Source organism: Arachis stenosperma, chromosome 10 (genome assembly GCF_014773155.1).
Source record: "Arachis stenosperma cultivar V10309 chromosome 10, arast.V10309.gnm1.PFL2, whole genome shotgun sequence".
NCBI lineage: Eukaryota > Viridiplantae > Streptophyta > Magnoliopsida > Fabales > Fabaceae > Arachis > Arachis stenosperma.
Window position 1 is genome coordinate 27,250,889 of NC_080386.1, and position 21,512 is coordinate 27,272,400.

Here is a 21,512-nt window from a genome sequence, read left to right on the forward strand (position 1 = left end):
CAAATAAATTAATTATAACCTAAAATAGAAGTTTATTTAGTTAGTAGAGTATTTTAAAAGCATTTGAAAGCAAAATTTAGGAGGATTTTAGTAGAGTATTTACCAATGGTTCTGTTGCTTCGGATGAAATCCGTTCAAGCATCATTTGCCTTGTCCAATGAGCCACCCACGGTGCAGGGGGAGCATCAGGTGCAAATGGGGCGGAGGGGGGCAGGAGAACTTGGTTTCATGAAAATATATCAACATTAATACAAAAATACATCTATCAACAGACTGTTTCTTCCCTTTTCTCTTGTTTTCAACTCCTTTCATCAAGAAGTTGAGTACATGCTTTGCCCAATCCCATTCCCGAATGTTGTCCACATGAAAGATTGGTGGCTTATGGATTGGGGAGGCCACACTTGCCATTGTGGTGAGCAAGAAGCACTTTTGTATAAAGACAACAAAAGTCCTCTTGAATTTTTTTCGGTTCTCCTCGCCTTCTACATTCATATCCAGCACATTCTTTGTCTGTTGGATTGAGGTTGTTGTAATCAACCTTTTCAAGAAAATGATTGGTGGACGAAATTGTGATTCTCAAAGTTGGTCTCTTTGTACTTGTATGAAATTTAAATATTGGTTCTATCAAAAATACCCCAAAGAGATCATGATATGATGAATTGGGATCTTAATAATCCCTGGTAATGGCGTCAACAGCTTAGTGTTGTTGTTGGACCAAAAGAGTTACAGGCACTATTAGAGAATCTCACAACTCCGTTCAACTAACCAGCAAGTGCACTGGGTCGTCCAAGTAATACCTTACGTGAGTAAGGGTCGATCCCACAGAGATTGTTGGTATGAAGCAAGCTATGGTCACCTTGTAAATCTCAGTTAGGCAGATTAAATGGTTTATGATAAGTTCGAAAATAAATAATAAACAGAAAATAAAATAAGATAGAAATACTTATGTAAATCAATAGTGGGAATTTCAGATAGGCGTATGGAGATGCTGTGCTCCTCTTGAATCTCTACTTTCTTATTACATTCATCCAATCCTTCTTACTCCTTTCCATGGCAAGCTGTATGTAGGGCGTCACCGTTGGTGCACGAATTTGCAATCCGTACAACTAACCAGCAAGTGCACTGGGTCGTCCAAGTAATACCTTACGTGAGTAAGGGTCGATCCCACGGAGATTATTGGTTTGAAGCAATCTATGTTTATTTTATTAATCTTAGTCAGGATGTCAATAAGGTTATTTGGATTTAATTGTAAGAAGTAAAAGTGATTGGAATAAGTAATTGTTACTTTATTAATGAAGAACATGTTGGGGTTTTGGAGATGCTTTGTCCTCTGAACTTAAACTCTTTCTTGAAATCCTTTTCCACACGCAAGGCTCCTTCCATGGCAAGCTGTATGTAGGGTGTCACCATTGTCAGTGGCGACCTCCCATCCTCTCAGTGAAAATGGTCCAGATGCTCTGTCACAGCACGGCTAATCAGCTGTTGGTTCTCGATCATGTTGGAATAGGATCCATTGATCCTTTTGCGTTTGTCATCACGCCCAGCAATCGCGAGTTTGAAGCTCGTCACAGCCATTCAATCCTTGAATCCTACTCGGAATACCACAAACAAGGTTTAGACCTTCCAGATCCTCAAGAGTGGCCGCCATCAATTCTAGCTTATACCACGAAGATTCTGATTAACAAATCTAAGAGAAGCTCATTCAGTCTAATGTAGAACGGAGGTGACTGTCAGGCACACGTTCATGGATCTGAGGAAGGTGATGAGTGCCACGGATCATCACCTTCTTCATGTTTAAGCGCGAATAAACATCTTAGATAGGAACAAGCGTGTTTAAATGGAAAACAAAGGTAATTGTATTAATTCATCGAGACGCTGCAGAGCTCCTCACCCCCAACAATGGAGTTTAGAGACTCATGCTGCCAAAAGGTGCAAATTTCAGATCTAAAATGTCATGAGGTGCAAAGTAAATCTCTAAAAGTTGTTTAAATAGTAAACTAGTAACCTAGGTTTACAGAAAATGAGTTGACTATGATAGATAGTGCAGAAATCCACTTCTGGGGCCCACTTGGTGTGTGCTGGGGCTGAGACTTAAGCTTCTCACGTGCCTGGGGCTGTTTTGGGCGTTCAACGCCAGGTTGTAACCTGTTTCTGGCGTTGAACTCCAACTTGTAACCTGTTTCTGGCGCTGGACGCCAGACAGTAGCATGATACTGGCGTTGAACGCCAGTTTACGTCGTCTATCTTCGCGCAAAGTATGGACTATTATATATTGCAGGAAAGCCCTGGATGTCTATTTTCCAACGCCATTGAGAGCGTGCCAATTGGACTCCTGTAGCTCCAAAAAATCCATTTCGAGTGCAGGGAGGTCAGAATCCAACAGCATCAGCAGTCCTTTTTCAGCCTAACTCAGATTTTTGCTCAGCTCCCTCAATTTCAGCCAGAAAATACCTGAAATCACAGAAAAACACACAAACTCATAGTAAAGTCCAGAAATATGATTTTTGCCTAAAAACTAATAATATTCTACTAAAACCTAATTAAAACATACTAAAATCTACATGAAATTACCCCCAAAAAGCGTATAAAATATCGGCTCATCACAACACCAAACTTAAACTGTTGCTTGTCCTCAAGCAACTAGATAAATAAAATAGGATGAAAAGAAATTAAGAAGTAATAATATTTCAGAGTTTTTAAGTGGAGCTCAGATTCTTATTAGATGAGCGGGGCTTGTAGCTTTTTGTTTCTGAACAGTTTTGGTATCTCCCTTTATCCTTTGAAATTCAGAATGATTGGCATCCATAGGAACTCAGAATTCAGATAGTATTATTGATTCTCCTAGTGTAGTATGTTGATTCTTGAACACAGTTACTTTATGAGTCTTGGCCGTGGCCCTAAGCACTTTGTTTTCCAGTATTACCACCGGATACATAAATGCCACAGACACATGACTGGGTGAACCTTTTTCAGATTGTGACCCAGCTTTGCTAAAGTCCCCAGTTAGAGGTGTCCAGAGCTCTTAAGCACACTCTTTTTGCTTTGGATCACGACTTTAACCACTCAGTCTCAAGTTTTCCACTTGGACCTGCATGCCACAAGCATATGGTTAGGGACAGCTTGATTTAGCCGCTTAGGCCTGGAACTATTTCCTTGGGCCCTCCTATCCACTGATGCTCAAAGCCTTGGATCCTTTTCACCCTTGCCTTTTGGTTTTAAGGGCTGTTGGCTTTTATTCCTTTTCTTGATCCAATGATTCCTTGTAATTTTTTTTTCACTGCTTTTTCTTACTTCAAGAATCAAATTCATGATTTTTCAGATCATCAATAATATTTTTCGTGTTCCTCATTCTTTCAGGAGCCAATATTCGTAAAATTCAGGATAAAATATGCACTGTTCAAGCATTCATTCAGAGAACAAAAAGTATTGCCACCACATATAATTAATTATAATTTTTATTATTAAGAACTCGAAAAATATAAATTACTTCTTTATTCTAAAAATCTACTATTTTATTCATGTCTGATGATGATGAGAAAAATAAATTATAACTTTAATTGGGAATAAAACCAGAATAGATATGCTAACTACTACTACTACTACTATATATATCTCCTAAGGTAAATTTCTATAATAACACTATCACAGAGTTAAAGCTAAAATTAGAACTCAACAACCTGTGTTTTGAGAAGTAGATGTTCCTCTGATCTGTGGGGTGCTTGGTCCTTCAAGGATTAATTTCTGGCGCTTCAGCTCCCTTAAATCACGCCCTTGCTCTTCTTATTCCTTAAGCAGTTTGCAAAGCATGCTACTTTGATTGTTCTGTTCTTCCTTTATTTGGTTCATAGCTTCTTGCAATTTGGAAATAGATGCCTCAAGATGTTCCCAATATTCGAATTGAGGAAGTTCTGGGAGGACTTCCTGTGCTCTCCTCTTGATTGGATCATCCTGCAGCTGTTGTCTGTCCATTGATATTCTAGTGATTGGCCTCTCAACTGAGATATACTCTGTTATTCCCATCTTCACTCCGGCATCTCTGCAGAGCATAGAAATTAAGCTTGGATAGGCCAATCTGGCATCCTTGGAATTCCTGTTTGCTATTTTGTATAGTTCACACGAGATCAGTTGATGGACTTCTACTTCTTTTCCCAACATGATGCAGTGAATCATCACTACTCTTTTAATAGTAACTTCAGAACGGTTGCTGGTGGGCAATATAGAACGCCCAATAAAATCCAGCCAGCCTCTGGCTGCTGGTTTGAGATCTTCTCTTTTGAGTTGATTGGGATGCCAGTTGTGCTGGTGGTCCACCTGTCTTCAGGGATGCATATATCCTCTAGAATCTTGTCCAAGCCTTTATTTACCCTCATCATTCTCCTATTAAAGGAGTCTGGGTCATCTTTCAGTTGAGGAAGCTTAAAGATCTCCCTGATTTTGTCAGGATGGGTATGAACAATCTTTCCTCTGACTAAGGTCCGATGGTCATAGAGGGCAGCTCCAATTATTCTTTGCCTGTCTGTCTGCCATAGATTAGCATAAAACTCTTGAACCATGTTCCTTCCCACTTTCATTTCAGGATTAGCTAGGATTTCCCAGTTCCTGTTTCGAATTTGTTCTTGGATCTCCGGATATTCATCTTCTTTCAGATCGAACTTGACTTCCGGGATCACTGATCTTAGACTCATTATTTTGTAGTAATGGTCTGAATGTTCTTTAGTTAAGAACTTCCCTTGATTCCAAAGTGGCTTTGGAATATTCTCTTTCTTGCCTCTTGGGTTGGGTTGTTTTCCTTTAGGGGCCATGATCAAAGTGAGTATGTTTTTGTGATCACGGATAAGCACACCAAACTTAGAGGTTTGCTTGTCCTCAAGCAAAAGAAAAGAGAGAAGAGGGATAGGAGGAGAGCAAGTGTGGAATAGTGGATGATGAGAGGGGCGCCGAAAGTGGATATAAAGGGAGGGGGTGGGTTTTCGAAAATAAGAAAGAGATATAAGATAAAAGCTATGATTTATAAAATATAAATATGACAAGAAAAGGATATAATTTAAAAAGATATGAATGATATTTAAAAATAAATTTGAAATTTATAATTTGAAAAAGATTTTAAAAGATAATTAAGTTTGAAAAGAAATTGGAAAAAGAGTTGGATTGGATTGGAAAAAGGTTTATGTTTATGTATGAAGCTACATTTGATATTTTTGAAAAAGGGATTTTAGAAATTAGGGTTTTTAGAAATTAGGATTAAAAATTTTGGAATTGAAGGATGATATTTTGAAACATGTTTATGCAAGAAATCATGAATTGAAACATAAAAATTAGAAAATTTATGAAGAAAAACAAATTTTACCTCATCCCCACCATTCTGGCGTTAAATGCCCAACTGCAGCATGTTTTGGGCGTTTAACGCCCAATTGTTGCTTCTCCTGGGCATTCAACGCCCAGCTGTTGTTTCTTTCTGGCGTTGAACGCCAGGAAGTCCTTTGTTACTGGGCGTTTTTCTAAATGCCCAGGATACTGAAATTCTGGCGTTAAACGCCCAGAAGAAGCTTCTTTCTGGCGTTCAACGCCCAGAAGATGCTCCTTTCTGGCGTTTAACGCCCAAATGGCTATCCTTACTGGCGTTGAACGCCCAGTGGATGCTTCTTTTGGGCGTTCAACGCCCAAAACGTTTCTTACTGGCCTTTTTCACGCCAGTGAGCTCCAAAATTTCCCTGTAACTCTGTGAATTTCAAGTAATTGCTATTTTACCTTGAAGATACTTTGACATATACCTGTGAAAAGAGATTAATTAACAAAAAACAAATAAAATTAAATTTTGTGAATAGCTGGGTTGCCTCCCAGCAAGCGTTTCTTTAATGTCGTTAGCTGGACTATTACTGAGCTTTAATCAAGTCTCAGTTTTGAGCATTATTGCTCAAAATTGCCTTCAAGATAATGTTTAACTCTCTGTCCATTAACAATGAACTTTTTGTTAGAGTCATTATCCTGAAGCTCAACGTATCCATATGGTGATACACTTGTAATCACATATGGACCTCTCTACCGGGACTTCAATTTCCCGGGAAATAGTTTGAGCCTAGAATTGAATAGCAGAACTTTCTGCCCTGGCTCAAAGACTCTGGATGACAATTTCTTATCATGCCATCTTTTTGCTTTCTCTTTGTATATTTTTGCATTCTCGAAAGCATTGAGTCTAAATTCCTCTAGCTCATTTAACTGAAGCAATCGTTTTTCTCCAGCTAACTTGGCATCAAGGTTCAGGAATCTGGTTGCCCAGTAGGCCTTATGTTCCAGTTCCACTGGCAAGTGACATGCCTTTCCATACACAAGCTGGTATGGAGAGGTCCCTATAGGGGTCTTGAATGCTGTTCTGTATACCCACAGAGCATCATCCAAGCTTTTTGCCCAATCCCTTCTACGGTTAATTACAGTCCGTTCCAGGATTCTTTTGATTTCTCTATTTGAGACTTCAGCTTGCCCATTAGTCTGTGGATGATATGGAGTGGCCACCCTGTGGCTAACTCCATAACGAACCAAAGCAGAATAGAGCTGTTTATTGCAGAAATGAGTGCCCCCATCACTGATTAGTACTCTAGGGGTGCCAAATCTGCTGAAGATGTGTTTCTGGAGGAATTTTAACACTATCTTAGTGTCATTAGTGGGTGTTACAATAGCTTCCACCCATTTGGATACATAATCCACTGCCACCAGAATATAAGTGTTTGAGTATGATGGTGGGAAAGGTCCCATGAAGTCAATACCCCATACATCAAACAACTCAATCTCTAAGATTCCTTGTTGAGGCATAGCATAACTGTGAGGCAGATTACCAGATCTTTGGCAACTGTCACAATTAAGTACAAACACTCGGGAATCTTTATAGAGAGTAGGCCAGTAGAAGCCACATTGGAGGACTCTTGTGGCTGTTCGCTCACTTCCAAAATGTCCTCCATACTGGGATCCATGGCAGTGCCATAGGATCTTCTGCGCTTCTTCTTTAGGCACACATCTACGGATTACTCCGTCTGCACATCTCTTAAAGAGATACGGCTCATCCCAAAGATAATACTTTGCATCCGTGATCAGCTTCTTTGATTGCTGCCTACTGTATTCTTTGGGTATGAATCTCACTGCCTTGTAGTTTGCAATGTCTGCAAACCATGGCACTTTCTGGATGGCAAAGAGTTGCTCATCCGGAAAGTTTTCAGAGATCTCAGTAAGAGGGAGGGATGCCCCTTCTACTGGTTCTATTCGGGACAGGTGATCTGCTACCTGATTCTCTATCCCTTTTCTGTCTCTTATTTCTATATCAAACTCTTGCAGAAGCAACACCCATCTTATAAGTCTGGGTTTTGAATCCTGCTTTGTGAGTAGATATTTAAGAGCAGCATGATCAGTGTACACAATCACTTTTGATCCTACTAAATAGGATCTGAATTTGTCAATGGCGTAAACCACTGCAAGTAGCTCCTTTTCTGTGGTTGTGTAGTTCTTCTGTGCGTCATTTAGAACACGGCTGGCATAGTAAATGACGTGCAGAAGCTTGTCATGTCTTTGTCCCAACACTGCACCAATGGCATGGTCACTGGCATCACACATTAGTTTAAATGGCAATGTCCAAGTTGGTGCAGAAATGATTGGTGCTGTGACCAATTTAGCTTTTAGAGTCTCAAATGCCTGCAGACACTCCTTATCAAAGACAAATGGCGTGTCAGCAGCTAGCAGGTTGCTCAGAGGTTTGGCGATTTTTGAAAAATTCTTTATAAACCTCCTATAGAATCCTGCATGCCCCAGAAAGCTTCTGATTGCCTTAATATTGGCAGGTGGTGGTAATTTTTCAATTACCTCTACCTTAGCTTGATCCACCTCTATTCCCTTGTTCGAAATTTTGTGCCCAAGGACAATTCCTTCAGTCACCATAAAGTGACATTTCTCCCAGTTTAAAACCAGGTTAGTCTCTTGGCATCTCTTTAGAACAAGTGCTAGATGGTCAAGACAGGAGCTGAATGAGTCTCCAAATACTGAAAAGTCATCCATGAAGACTTCCAAAAATTTTTCCACCATATCAGAGAAAATTGAGAGCATGCACCTCTGAAAGGTTGCAGGTGCATTGCACAGGCCAAATGGCATCCTTCTGTATGCAAATACTCCAGATGGACATGTGAATGCCATTTTCTCTTGATCTTGGGGATCTACTGCAATTTGATTATAACCTGAATATCCATCCAGGAAGCAGTAGTATTCATGACCTGCTAGTCTTTCTAGCATCTGGTCTATGAATGGTAAAGGAAAATGATCCTTTCTGGTGGCTGTATTGAGCCTTTTATAATCAATACACATACGCCACCCTGTAACTGTTCTTGTAGGAACCAGTTCATTTCTTTCATTGTGAACCACTGTCATGCCACCTTTCTTAGGGACAACTTGGACAGGGCTTACCCAGGGGCTGTCAGAAATAGGATAAATAATCTCAGCCTCTAGTAATTTAGTGACCTCCTTCTGCACCACTTCCTTCATGGCTGGATTCAGCCGCCTTTGTGGTTGAACCACTGGCTTGGCGTCACCCTCCAATAGGATCTTGTGCATGCATCTGGCTGGGCTAATGCCCTTAAGATCACTGATGGACCACCCAAGAGCTGTCTTGTGTGTCCTTAGCACTTGAATTAGTGCTTCCTCTTCCTGTGGCTCTAGGGTAGAGCTTATGATTACAGGAAAGGTATCACCTTCTCCCAGAAATGCATATTTCAGGGATGGTGGTAATGTTTTGAGCTCGGGTTTGGGAGGTTTCTCCTCTTCCTGAGGGATTTTCAGAGGTTCTATTATTCTCTCTGATTCCTCCAAATCAGGCTGATCATCTTTAAAGATGTCCTCTAACTCTGATTCGAGACTCTCAGCCATATTGACCTCTCTTACCAGAGAGTCAATGATATCGACACTCATGCAGTCATTTGGGGTGTCTAGATGTTGCATGGCTTTGACAACATTCAACTTGAACTCCTCCTCATTGACTCTCAGGGTTACTTCCCCTTTTTGGACGTCAATGAGGGTTCGGCCAGTTGCTAGGAAAGGTCTTCCTAGAATGAGAGTTGCACTCTTGTGCTCCTCCATTTCCAGCACCACAAAATCAGTAGGAAAGGCAAATGGCCCAACCTTGACAATCATGTATTCAATCACGCCTGATGGGTATTTAATGGAGCCATCGGCAAGTTGAAGACATATCCGGGTTGGTTTGACTTCTTCAGTCGAACCGAGCTTTGTGATAATAGATGCAGGTATTAGGTTGATACTTGCCCCAAGATCACATAGAGCTTTCTTGGTACAATTACCCTCTAATGTGCATGGTATCATAAAGCTCCCGGGGTCTTTAAGCTTCTCAGGTAAGCTTTTTAGAATGACTGCACTGCATTCTTCAGTGAGGTAAACTTTTTCAGTTTCTCTCCAATCCTTCTTATGACTTAAGATCTCTTTCATGAACTTAGCATAAGAGGGTATTTGCTCAAGTGCTTCTGCAAACGGAATCTTTATTTTAAGAGTCCTGAGATAGTCTGCAAAGCGGGAAAATTGCTTATCCTGTTCCGCTTGGCGGAGTTTTTGAGGATAAGGCATTTTGGCTTTATATTCCTCAACCTTAGTTGCTGCAGGTTTATTACTTACAGAAATGGGTTGGGAAGCCTTTTTAGAAGGGTTGTTATAAGCACTTGTATGTGACTGATCCCCCACTGGCATTTGAATGCCAGGGGTGGAAGCTGGATTGGCGTTAGACGCCAACTCCTTATCTGTTACTGGCGTCTGAACGCCAGAACTGTGCTCCCTTTGGGCGTTCAACGCCGGATTCATGCTTGTTTCTAGCGTTGAACGCCAGGAATGAGCATGGTCTGGGCGTTCAGCGCCAGCATTATTCCTCTCTGGGCTCTGATTGTCCTCAGAGGGATTTTGAGTAGCCATTTGTTCATTTCTTGGCTTCCTGCTGCTTTGAAGTGAGGTATTTAATGTTTTTCCACTTCTTAATTGAACTGCTTGGCATTCTTCTGCTATTTGTTTTGACAGTTGCTTTTCTGTTTGCTTTAACTGTACTTCCATATTCCTGTTAGCCATTCTTGTTTCCTGTAGTATTTCCTTGAATTTGGCTAGCTGCTGGGTTAGAAAGTCTAATTGCTGATTGAATTCATTAGCCTGATCCACATGACTGAGTTCAGCAGTTACTGTTTTAGCTTCTTCTTTCATGGAAGATTCACTGCTTAGGTACAGATGCTGATTTCTGGCAACTGTATCAATAAGCTCTTGAGCTTCTTCAATTATTTTTCTCATATGTATAGATCCACCAGCTGAGTGATCTAAAGAAATCTGAGCTTTTTCTGTAAGCCCATAGTAGAAGATGTCTAATTGCACCCACTCTGAAAACATCTCAGAGGGGCATTTTCTTAGCATCTCTCTGTATCTCTCCCAGGCATCATAAAGGGATTCATTATCTCCTTGTTTGAAGCCTTGGATGCTTAGCCTTAGCTGTGTCATCCGTTTTGGAGGGAAATAGTGATTCATGAATTTTTTTGACAGCTGTTTCCATGTTTTTATGCTGTTCTTAGGTTGGTTATTTAACCACCTCTTAGCTTGATCTTTTACAGCAAATAGAAACAGTAATAATCTGTAGACATCCTGATCTACTTTCTTATCATGTACTGTGTCAGCAATTTGTAAAAATTGTGCCATAAACTCTGTAGGTTCTTCATGTGGAAGACCGGAATACTGGCAGCTTTGCTGCACCATGATAATGAGCTGAGGATTCAACTCAAAGCTACTAACTCCAATGGAGGGTATACAGATACTACTCCCATATGAAGCAGTAGTGGGGCTAGCATATGACCCCAGAGTCCTCTTGGACTGTGCATTTCCACTTAGTTCCATGATGGAGCAAGGGAGATGGTATGTATATTGATATTATTTATTTTATAAAAATTTATTTTATAAAATAAAATAGAAATAAAACAAATAAAAACGAAATAAAATAAAAAATGAAAATATTTTTTTTTTGAAGATTTTCGAAAAATTTGAGGAAAAGGAGAAAGTGGTTAGGATAAAATTTTAGAAAAAGATAATAAAATATATATTAAAAAGATATGAATTGAAAAATTTTGAAATTGAAATCTGAATTTTTATATAAAATTTTTGAAAATGTAGTTTAAAATTAGTTAGAGAAGATAATTTTTTTTTTGAATTTTGAATTTTATGATGAAAGAGAAAAACACACAAAAGACACAAGACTTAAAATTTTTAGATCTAATGCTCCCTATTTTCGAAAATTTTGGAGAGAAAACACCAAGGAACACCAAACTTAAAAATTTTAAGATCAAAACACAAGAAAGACTCAAGAACACATTGAAGATTCACAAGAACACCAAGAACAAAAGAAAGAACACCAAACTTAAAATTTTTAGAAAACTTTAATAAAATTTTCGAAAATTATATTAAAATTAACAAGAGAACACCAAACTTAGAGTTTGGCACAAGATTAAATCAAGAAAAATTATTTTTGAAAAAGGATTTTTTTTTTTTAAAAGAAGGTGCCCAATTTGCCAAGAACATAAGCCAACGCTATAACCAACTGAGATAAAAATGTAACGTATTTTAAAGATGTATTATTTTTATGAATAAAAGTATAATTTTTTGGAAGTTAATGTTTTGAAAAAAAAAAGCACGAGAAAAACAAGAAAAGACACAAAACAAGAAAAACTCAAGATCAAACAAGAGAAATTGACAAGAACAATTTGAAGGTCAAGGAAGAACAAGAACATGCAATTCGAAAAATTAAAAGACAAAGAAAAGCATGCAATTGACACCAAACTTAGAACAAGACACTAAACTCACGAAAATTAGAAATTAATAAGGAAAAATAATATATTTTTGAAAAGGGAATAAAAAAACTCAAAATTTAATGACTCTATAACAACAAAAATAAATTATTCCTAATCTAAGCAACAAAATAAACCTTTAATTTTTCAAACTCGAATAATCCCCGGCAACGGCGCCAAAAACTTGGTGCACGAATTTGCAATCCGTACAACTAACCAGCAAGTGCACTGGGTCGTCCAAGTAATACCTTACGTGAGTAAGGGTTGATCCCACAGAGATTATTGGTTTGAAGCAATCTATGTTTATTTTATTAATCTTAGTCAGGATGTCAATAAGGTTATTTGGATTTAATTGTAAGAAGTAAAAGTGATTGGAATAAGTAATTGTTACTTTATTAATGAAGAACATGTTGGGGTTTTGGAGATGCTTTGTCCTCTGAACTTCAACTCTTCCTTGAAATCCTTTTCCACACACAAGGCTCCTTCCATGGCAAGCTGTATGTAGGGTGTCACCATTGTCAGTGGCGACCTCCCATCCTCTCAGTGAAAATGGTCCAGATGCTCTGTCACAGCACGGCTAATCAGCTGTTGGTTCTCGATCATGTTGGAATATGATCCATTGATCCTTTTGCGTTTGTCATCACGCCCAGCAATCGCGAGTTTGAAGTTCGTCATAGCTATTCAATCCTTGAATCCTACTCGGAATACCACAGACAAGGTTTAGACCTTCCGGATCCTCAAGAGTGGCCGCCATCAATTCTAGCTTATACCACGAAGATTCTGATTAACGAATCTAAGAGAAGCTCATTCAGTCTGATGTAGAATGGAGGTGGCTGTCAGGCACACGTTCATGGATCTGAGGAAGGTGATGAGTGCCACGGATCATCACCTTCTTCATGTTTAAGCGCGAATGAACATCTTAGATAGGAACAAGCGTGTTTAAATGGAAAACAAAGGTAATTGTATTAATTCATCGAGACGCTGCAGAGCTCCTCACCCCCAACAATGGAGTTTAGAGACTCATGCTACCAAAAGGTACAAATTTCATATCTAAAATGTCATGAGGTGCAAAGTAAATCTCTAAAAGTTGTTTAAATAGTAAACTAGTAACCTAGGTTTACAGAAAATGAGTAGACTATGATAGATAGTGCAGAAATCCACTTCTGGGGCCCACTTGGTGTGTGCTGGGGCTGAGACTTAAGCTTCTCACGTGCCTGGGGCTGTTTTGGGCGTTCAACGCCAGGTTGTAACCTATTTCTGGCGTTGAACTCCAGCTTGTAACCTGTTTCTAGCGCTGGATGCCAGACAGCAGCATGATACTGGCGTTGAACGCCAGTTTACGTCATCTATCTTCGCGCAAAGTATGGACTATTATATATTGCTGGAAAGCCCTGGATGTCTACTTTCCAACGCCGTTAAGAGCGCGCCAATTGGACTCCTGTAGCTCCAGAAAATCTATTTCGAGTGCAGGGAGGTCAGAATCCAACAACATCAGCAGTCCTTTTTCAGCCTAACTCAGATTTTTGCTCAGCTCCCTCAATTTCAGCCAAAAAATACCTGAAATCACAGAAAAATACACAAACTCATAGTAAAGTCCAGAAATATGATTTTTGCCTAAAAACTAATAATATTCTACTAAAAACTAATTAAAACATACTAAAATCTACATGAAATTACCCCCAAAAAGCGTATAAAATATCCGCTCATCAACCGTCGTCAATGGCTACTTTTCATCCTCTTGGAAAAATGGTCCTATGCGCTGTCACTGCATTGCTAATCTTCTGGAGGCATCACCCTTGTCGATGGCTACATCCCATCCTCTCAGTGAAAATGGTCCAAATGCTCTGTCACAGCACGGCTAATCACTACAAGATTTTTGTTTATTTGTGGAGGTTTTTTCTCCTATTTGTGGAGGTTTATAACCCCCACCAAATGGTTAGTGGGGGTTTCCAAAACCCCCAAAATTTGAGGTGCCACGAGGTCTTTTGTGGGGGTTTTTAAAACCTCCACAATCTATTTAGTGGGGGTTTTATGTGTGTTTAGTGGAGGTTTTATATTATACTTTTGTGACAATTTTAAATCACTTTTGTGACGGTTTAAAACCCCCACAAATTAATTTTTTTATTTAACATAACTATTTTGTGAGATTTTTAAACCTCCACAAATCCTATTATTATTTATTTCTTTTTAATTTCAAATCATTCATTAATCTCATCTCATTTACATACTCTCAAATTAAAAATTTATTTTTTAATATCAAAATTTAATAAATATAGATGCCATGGAATATAGCACTGAAAAGTGTTTTCTCCTGGATTTTCATTAATAATTGGTCCTTACTGATACAAATCAATAAAGCATAGATTCTTCGACTGAAGAATCAAAATCTAGAGGGAAAAATAAATAAATAACCATCAGAACCAAAAACCAAAATCAAAATTAATGTGGAATAATACACATTTACACAAAACAAACAACAGTGTACAGTGTTACAAATTTACAATTTTTGCTCAAGGTTAACATGGATTACTAATTTTACAATATGGTTCAAAAGTGAAGTATTACTTCACCTATTTTCCAGCTTCTTGAAATACATAGCTTGATTCATTGAGAGGACATGAATGTGAAAACATTTGTTGCTAATCCAACCATGACTTCTTGTAGTTTGTTTTTTTTTTTTATTTGATTGCCAGAAGTATCTGCATAATTTAGCAATTTGTTAAAATTCAATCTGCATAGAAACATAATATAAAGTTCACATTCTGATAACACAAGATCATAATGATGAGAGTAAAACTTACTGTTGGTGCTGCGGCCGTAACAACCTTTAGTTGGTTGAAGCATTCTGATCCACTAAAGTAGAGATAACATTAAATTAGGTACAAAATATCATTAATATACAAAGCAGAGATGACCAAAATCAAAGGAAGATATCATTTTGAATCAAGAATGGAAAAAAGATGTCACTAAAGTAGAGATAATGCTCACATCTGACATTATGACCAACCCAAGAATCTATAAATTCAGTCATGTCAAACCAAGTTCTTAGACATTCAGAATCTATAAATTGTATCAATCACAACTTTCATTGACTTATTTTATATTTTCTAATATTTACTGTTATGTTCTAAGACAGTTAACAACTAAGTTCTTACACTGGAGGCATGTATCCAAATGTTCCCACAAGACGAGTATGAAGTGATAAAGAGCTTCCAACTTCCCTAAGTTTAGTTAGCCCAAAATTTGCAACCTAGTGAATTTCCAAAACCTTATTAGACAGTTTTAATATTAGTCTCATAAAAAAGAGAAAACAAAAATTGCAAAATAATGATTATTGCCAAGAATATTACAATAAACTAACATTTTCACGGAAGTCTTCATATATTAATATATTAACAGGTTTCACATCATGGTGGATATAAACAGGAACAGTGTGTTCATGTATATATTCAAGTCCTCTTGCTGAATCCAGACATGAAGCCACAAAAGTAAATCTAGTATTCTTCTCTTATTGTTGCTACTTACTAGTTGCTAGTTGCTACCCTCAATCACATTCACACCTTCCTCGGGAACTAAATTCAGTTACACACTATATCATTTCGAATAAAATATAATTAGTGACAACTATAATATAGATTTGGTCCTTGCTTCAAATAATGAAGACATTTGTAAACACGATACAAACGTTACTTGTTTATGCAACATAACATAGTATTAATAGTTTAATTATATTCTTTTATTTTTGTATAAACTAATAGCTCATCTTATACGCCTTACAGCTCATAAGTCCCTTTTAACATACATGAATGAGGACTTCAAATCTTTTCAACCGCAAACTTAGTTTCTTTTAGTCAATGAAGTATTAAGTCTTTTTTTTAAGTAGCAGCCAAATCTCAACAACTAAGGTTCTTTTTCTTAAACAAGCATCAAAGTTCTTGTGAGCACGATCAATTGATCATCACCAAGTTTAGCTTCTACAAGGTACACACCAGTAAGTGAAATCAAGTTTACTTATTCAAAGATTTTTAATTTTTAATTCAATGTAAAAGCACTGGGAAATGTAATCCATTCTGGAAATATCTAACACAAGCACAATTGAATATACCTCATCAATAGAATGAATGTTACGCTGGTCAGCAGTATACATTAGAACATCCTGTTAAAAGATAAAAAAGGATAAAATAAATTAAAAAGTGAAACATTTCCTCTTACATTGAATCATTTCGATAATGAAATTTTGAGAAATAACTCTCCTTATTTAGCAGCAGAAACCATTTGACCAGAAAAGAAAAGCACAAGTGGTAATAGTGAAAGAGTATAAACTCACTCCAGCCATTGGCATAATTGACATTGACTGGCCATCCTAGAAACGAAAGAGTCCACCATTGAAATCCTTGCCATAATTATTTAAATAGCACACTGATGAGCGGATAATTTGTATGCTTTTTGGCATTGTTTTTAGTATGTTTTTAGTATCTTTTAGTTAGTTTTTAGTATATTTTTATTAGTTTTTAATTAAAATTCACTTTTCTGGACTTTACTATGAGTTTGTGTGTTTTTCTGTGATTTCAGGTATTTTCTGACTGAAATTGAGGGTCCTGAGCAAAAATCTGATCCAATTGGCGCGCTCTCAACGGCATTGGAAAGTAGACATCCTGGGCTTTCCAGCAATATATAATAGTCCATACTTTGCCCAAGATTTGATGGCCCAAACCGGCGCTCAAAGTCACCTACAGAAATTCCAGCGTTAAACGCCGGAACTGGCATAAAATTTGGAGTTAAACGCCCAAACTGGCATGAAAGCTGGCGTTTAACTCCAGAAAAGGTCTCTACACAAAATTCCTTCATTGCTCAGCCCAAGCACACACCAAGTGGGCCCGGAAGTGGATTTTTCTGTCATTTACTCATTTCTGTAAACCTTAGGATACTAGCTTTTACTACTTATAGGATCTTTTGACATTGTATCCGTACCTTATGACCTCATAACATTTTGTACACGTTTCTTTCCACAGTATGAGCCTCTAAACCCCATGGTTGGGGGTGAGGAGCTCTGCTGTGTCATGATGGATTAATGCAATTACTACTGTTTCTTATTCAATCATGCTTGCTTCCATTCTAAGATAACACTTGTTCTTAATCCGGATGAATGTGATGATCCGTGACAATCATCATCATTCTCAACTATGAACACGTGCCTGACAACCACCTCTGTTCTATCTTAGATTGAGTAGTTATCTCTTGGGTTCTTTAATCAGAATCTTCGTGGTATAGGCAGGACCTGATGGCAGCATTCAAGAGAATCCGGAAGGTCTAAACCTTGTCTGTGGTATTCTGAGTAGGATTCAATGATTGAATGACTGTGACGTGCTTCAAACCTGTAACCTACTGGGCGTTAGTGACAGACGCAAAAGAGGGATTCTATTCCGGTAGGGGAGGGAACCAAACCGGTGATTGGCAGTACTGTGACAGAGTGCGTGCATTAGCTTTCACTGCGAGGATGGGAGGTAGCCATTGACAACGGTGAAACCCTACACGAGCTTGCCATGGAAGGAGACTTGCGTGTTTGATGAAGAAGACGGTAGGAAAGCAGAGATTCAGAAGATGGAGCATCTCCAAACCTCAACCCATTCTCCATTACTGCAATACAAGTAACCATTACATGTTCTTTTGCTTTTTACAATCAATCCTGATAATTTCTGATATCCTGACTAAGATTTACAAGATAACCATAGCTTGCTTCAAGCCGACAATCTCCGTGGGATCGACCCTTGCTCACGCAAGGTATTACTTGGACGACCCAGTGCACTTGCTGGTTAGTTGTGCGGAGTTGCAAAAGTGTGATTGCAATTTCGTGCACCAAGTTTTTGGCGCCGTTGCCGGGGATTGTTCGAGTTTGGACAACTGACGGCTTATCTTGTTGCTTAGATTAGGACTATTTTATTTTTGTTGGTTTAGAGTCTTTTAGTTTAGTCTAGTTTCATATTCTAAGTTTGGTGTCAATTGCATGCTTTTGTTTTTCTTTTAAATTTTCGTTTTTGCATGTTCTTAGTCCCTTTTTGATCTTTGAAAATTCTAAGTTTGGTGTCCTCTTTGTGTTTTTCTCTTAAAATTTTCGAAAATTTAGTGTTTGATTTCTAAAAATTTTAAGTTTGGTGTCTTTTTGTGTTTTTCTCTTTCCTCTTTTTAAAAATCAAATCTTTTTTCATAAAAATTTTTCAATCATATCTTCTTAATTGCTGTTTTCAAAATCTTTTTTTTTACTAATTGATTCAGTTCTCAAATTGCTTTGATCTCATTTTCCCTTTTGATTTTCGAATTTTTTTTATTTAAATTTCTTTTTATTTTATTTTTTTCGGTTATTTCAAAAAAAAAATAAACAAAATTTATCTCTTTGCAATTATTATCATTTCCCTTTTGTCCATCATGGACTTAAGTGGAATTAATCAGTCCAAAAGGACTCTGGGGTCTTATGCTAACCCCATTACAGCTGCATATGGGAGTAGCATCTGTATACCTCCCATCAAAGCAAGCAGCTTTGAGCTAAATCCTCAACTCATTATCATAGTGCAGCAAAATTGCCAGTATTCCGGTCTTCCACAGGAAGAACCTACTGAGTTTCTGGCACAGTTTTTACAAATTGCTGACACAGTACATGATAAAGAGGTAGATCAGGATGTCTATAGACTATTACTGTTTCCATTTGCTGTAAAAGATCAAGCTAAAAGGTGGTTAAATAACCAACCTACAGCAAGCATAAAGACATGGAAACAGTTATCAGACAAATTCCTGAATCATTTTTACCCTCCAAAAAGGATGACACAGCTAAGGCTGGACATCCAAGGCTTTAAACAAGAGGATAATGAATCCCTTTATAATGCCTGGGAGAGGTATAGAGGTATGCTAAGAAAATGTCCCTCTGAAATGTTTTCAGAGTGGGTACAGCTAGACATTTTCTACTATGGGCTTACAGAAAAAGCTCAGATGTCTTTAGACCACTCAGCTGGTGGATCTATACACATGAGGAAGACAATTGAAGAAGCTCAAGAGCTTATAGACACTGTTGCTAGAAACCAATATTTGTACTCTAGCAATGAGTTCTCTTCAGAAGAGGAAGTCATGACAATAGTCACTGACTCTAATCCTCAAGAACAGATAATGGAGCTTAATCAACAACTACTCCTGATGACTGAACAGTTAGCAGAATTTAAAGAAATGCTCCATGAAACTAAAGTTGCTAATAAAAGCATAGAACTACAGTTGAATCAAGCAAAACAACAAATATCTAAACAGATAACTGAGGAGTGCCAAGCAGTTCAATTGAGGAGTGGAAAGACCTTGAATAACACTGTTCAAAAGAGCAAAAAGCCAAATAAGGAACAAATGACAGAGGACAACCAAACCACTGTTCAAAATCCCTCTGAGGACAGTAAGAGCCCAGAGAGGAATATTGGCGTTCAAACGCCAGAAAGGGAAGGAAAGTTGGCGTTAAACGCCCATTCCTTGCCCAGTTCTGGCGTTTAAACGCCAGAAAAGGGGGAAAAGTTGGCGTTAAACGCCCATTTTCCACCCAATTCTGGCGTCCAAACGCCAAGGGATGATCAGACACCTGAGAGTGCTGACAGTAATCCCCCTAACAAGGCTTCTTCAACCACTTCTGTACGGAATAAACCTGCAGCATCTAAGGATGAAGAATATCAAGCCAAAATGCCTTATCCTCAGAAACTCCGCAAAGCGGAACAGGATAAGCAATTTGCCCGCTTTGCAGACTATTTAAGGACTCTTGAAATAAAGATTCCTTTTGCAGAGGCACTTGAGCAAATACCTTCTTATGCTAAGTTCATGAAAGAGATCTTAAGTCATAAGAAGGACTGGAGAGAAACTGAAAAAGTGTTTCTCACTGAAGAATGCAGTGCAGTCATTCTAAAAAGCTTACCAGAAAAGCTTCAAGATCCTGGAAGCTTTCTGATACCATGCACATTGGAAGGCACTTACACCAAGACAGCCTTATGTGATCTTGGAGCAAGTATCAATTTAATACCTGCATCCACTATCAGAAAGCTTGGGTTGATTGGAGAAGTCAAACCAACCAGGATATGCCTCCAACTTGCTGATGGCTCCATTAAACACCCATCAGGCATAATAGAGGACATGATTGTCAAGGTTGGGCCATTTGCCTTTCCAACTGACTTTGTGGTGCTGGAAATGGAGGAGCACAAAAGTGCAACTCTCATTCTAGGAAGACCTTTCCTAGCAACTGGACGAACTCTCATTGATGTACAAAAAGGGGAAGTAACCTTGAGAGTCAATGAGGATGAGTTCAAGTTGAATGCTGTAAAAGCAATGCAGCATCCAGACACACCAGAGGACTGCATGGGCGCTGACATTATTGACTCTCTGGTAGAAGAGATCAATATGGCTGAAAGCCTAGAATCAGAACTTGAGGACATCTTCAAAGGTGCTCAAACTGATCAGGAAGAGCCAGAGGAGGCAAAGGAATTTTCGAAAATTCCTCAGGAGGAGGATAAGCCTCCTAAGCCTGAACTTAAACCACTACCATCATCCCTGAAATATGCATTTCTGGGAGAGGGTGACACTTTTCCAGTGATTATAAGCTCTGCTTTAAATCCACAGGAAGAGGAAGCACTGATTAAAGTGCTAAGGACACACAAGGCAGCTCTTGGGTGGTCCATAAGTGATCTTAAGGGCATTAGCCCAGCTAGATGCATGCACAAGATCCTGTTGGAGGATAATGCCAAACCAGTGGTTCAACCACAGAGGAGGCTAAATCCTGCCATGAAGGAGGTGGTGCAGAAAGAGGTCACTAAATTACTAGAGGCTGGGATTATTTATCCTATTTCTGATAGCCCCTGGGTGAGCCCTGTCCAAGTTGTTCCCAAAAAGGGAGGCATGACAGTGGTTCATAATGAAAAAAATGAACTGGTTCCTACAAGGACAGTCACAGGGTGGCGCATGTGTATTGACTACAGAAGACTCAATACAGCCACCAGAAAGGATCATTTTCCTTTACCATTCATAGACCAAATGCTAGAAAGACTAGCTGGTCATGATTACTACTGCTTGTTGGATGGCTACTCAGGCTACAACCAAATTGCAGTAGATCCTCAAGACCAAGAGAAAACAGCATTCACATGCCCTTCTGGCGTGTTTGCCTACAGGAGGATGCCTTTTGGTCTATGCAATGCACCTGCAACCTTTCAAAGGTGCATGCTATCTATCTTCTCAGATATGGTAGAGAAATTTCTGGAAGTCTTCATGGACGACTTCTCAGTGTATGGAGACTCATTCAGCTCCTGTCTTAACCACCTATCACTTGTCCTGAAAAGATGCCAAGAGACTAACCTGGTTTTAAACTGGGAGAAATGTCACTTTATGGTGACTGAAGGAATTGTCCTTGGGCACAAAATTTCAAGCAGGGGAATAGAGGTGGATAAGGCAAAGGTAGAGGTAATTGAAAAATTACCACCACCTGCCAATGTTAAGGCAATCAGAAGCTTTCTGGGGCATGCAGGATTCTATAGAAGGTTTATCAAGGATTTTTCGAAAATTGCAAAACCTTTAAGTAACCTGCTAGCTGCTGACACGCCATTTGTGTTTGACACACAGTGTTTGCAGGCATTTGAGACCCTGAAAGCTAAGCTGGTCACA

The 21,512-nt window shown here is 38.6% G+C and overlaps 1 long non-coding RNA gene across 1 annotated transcript; it reads right to left on the reverse strand.

Moving 5' to 3' along the window:
* Window positions 1-14,534: 14,534 nt before the first annotated feature.
* Window positions 14,535-16,264, reverse strand: LOC130957995 (uncharacterized). Its single transcript, XR_009077312.1, has 4 exons — window positions 16,174-16,264; window positions 15,002-15,096; window positions 14,648-14,699; window positions 14,535-14,545 (listed from the first exon to the last, which is right to left on the reverse strand). It is a non-coding gene; the product is annotated as an uncharacterized LOC130957995 (long non-coding RNA).
* Window positions 16,265-21,512: the final 5,248 nt, after the last annotated feature.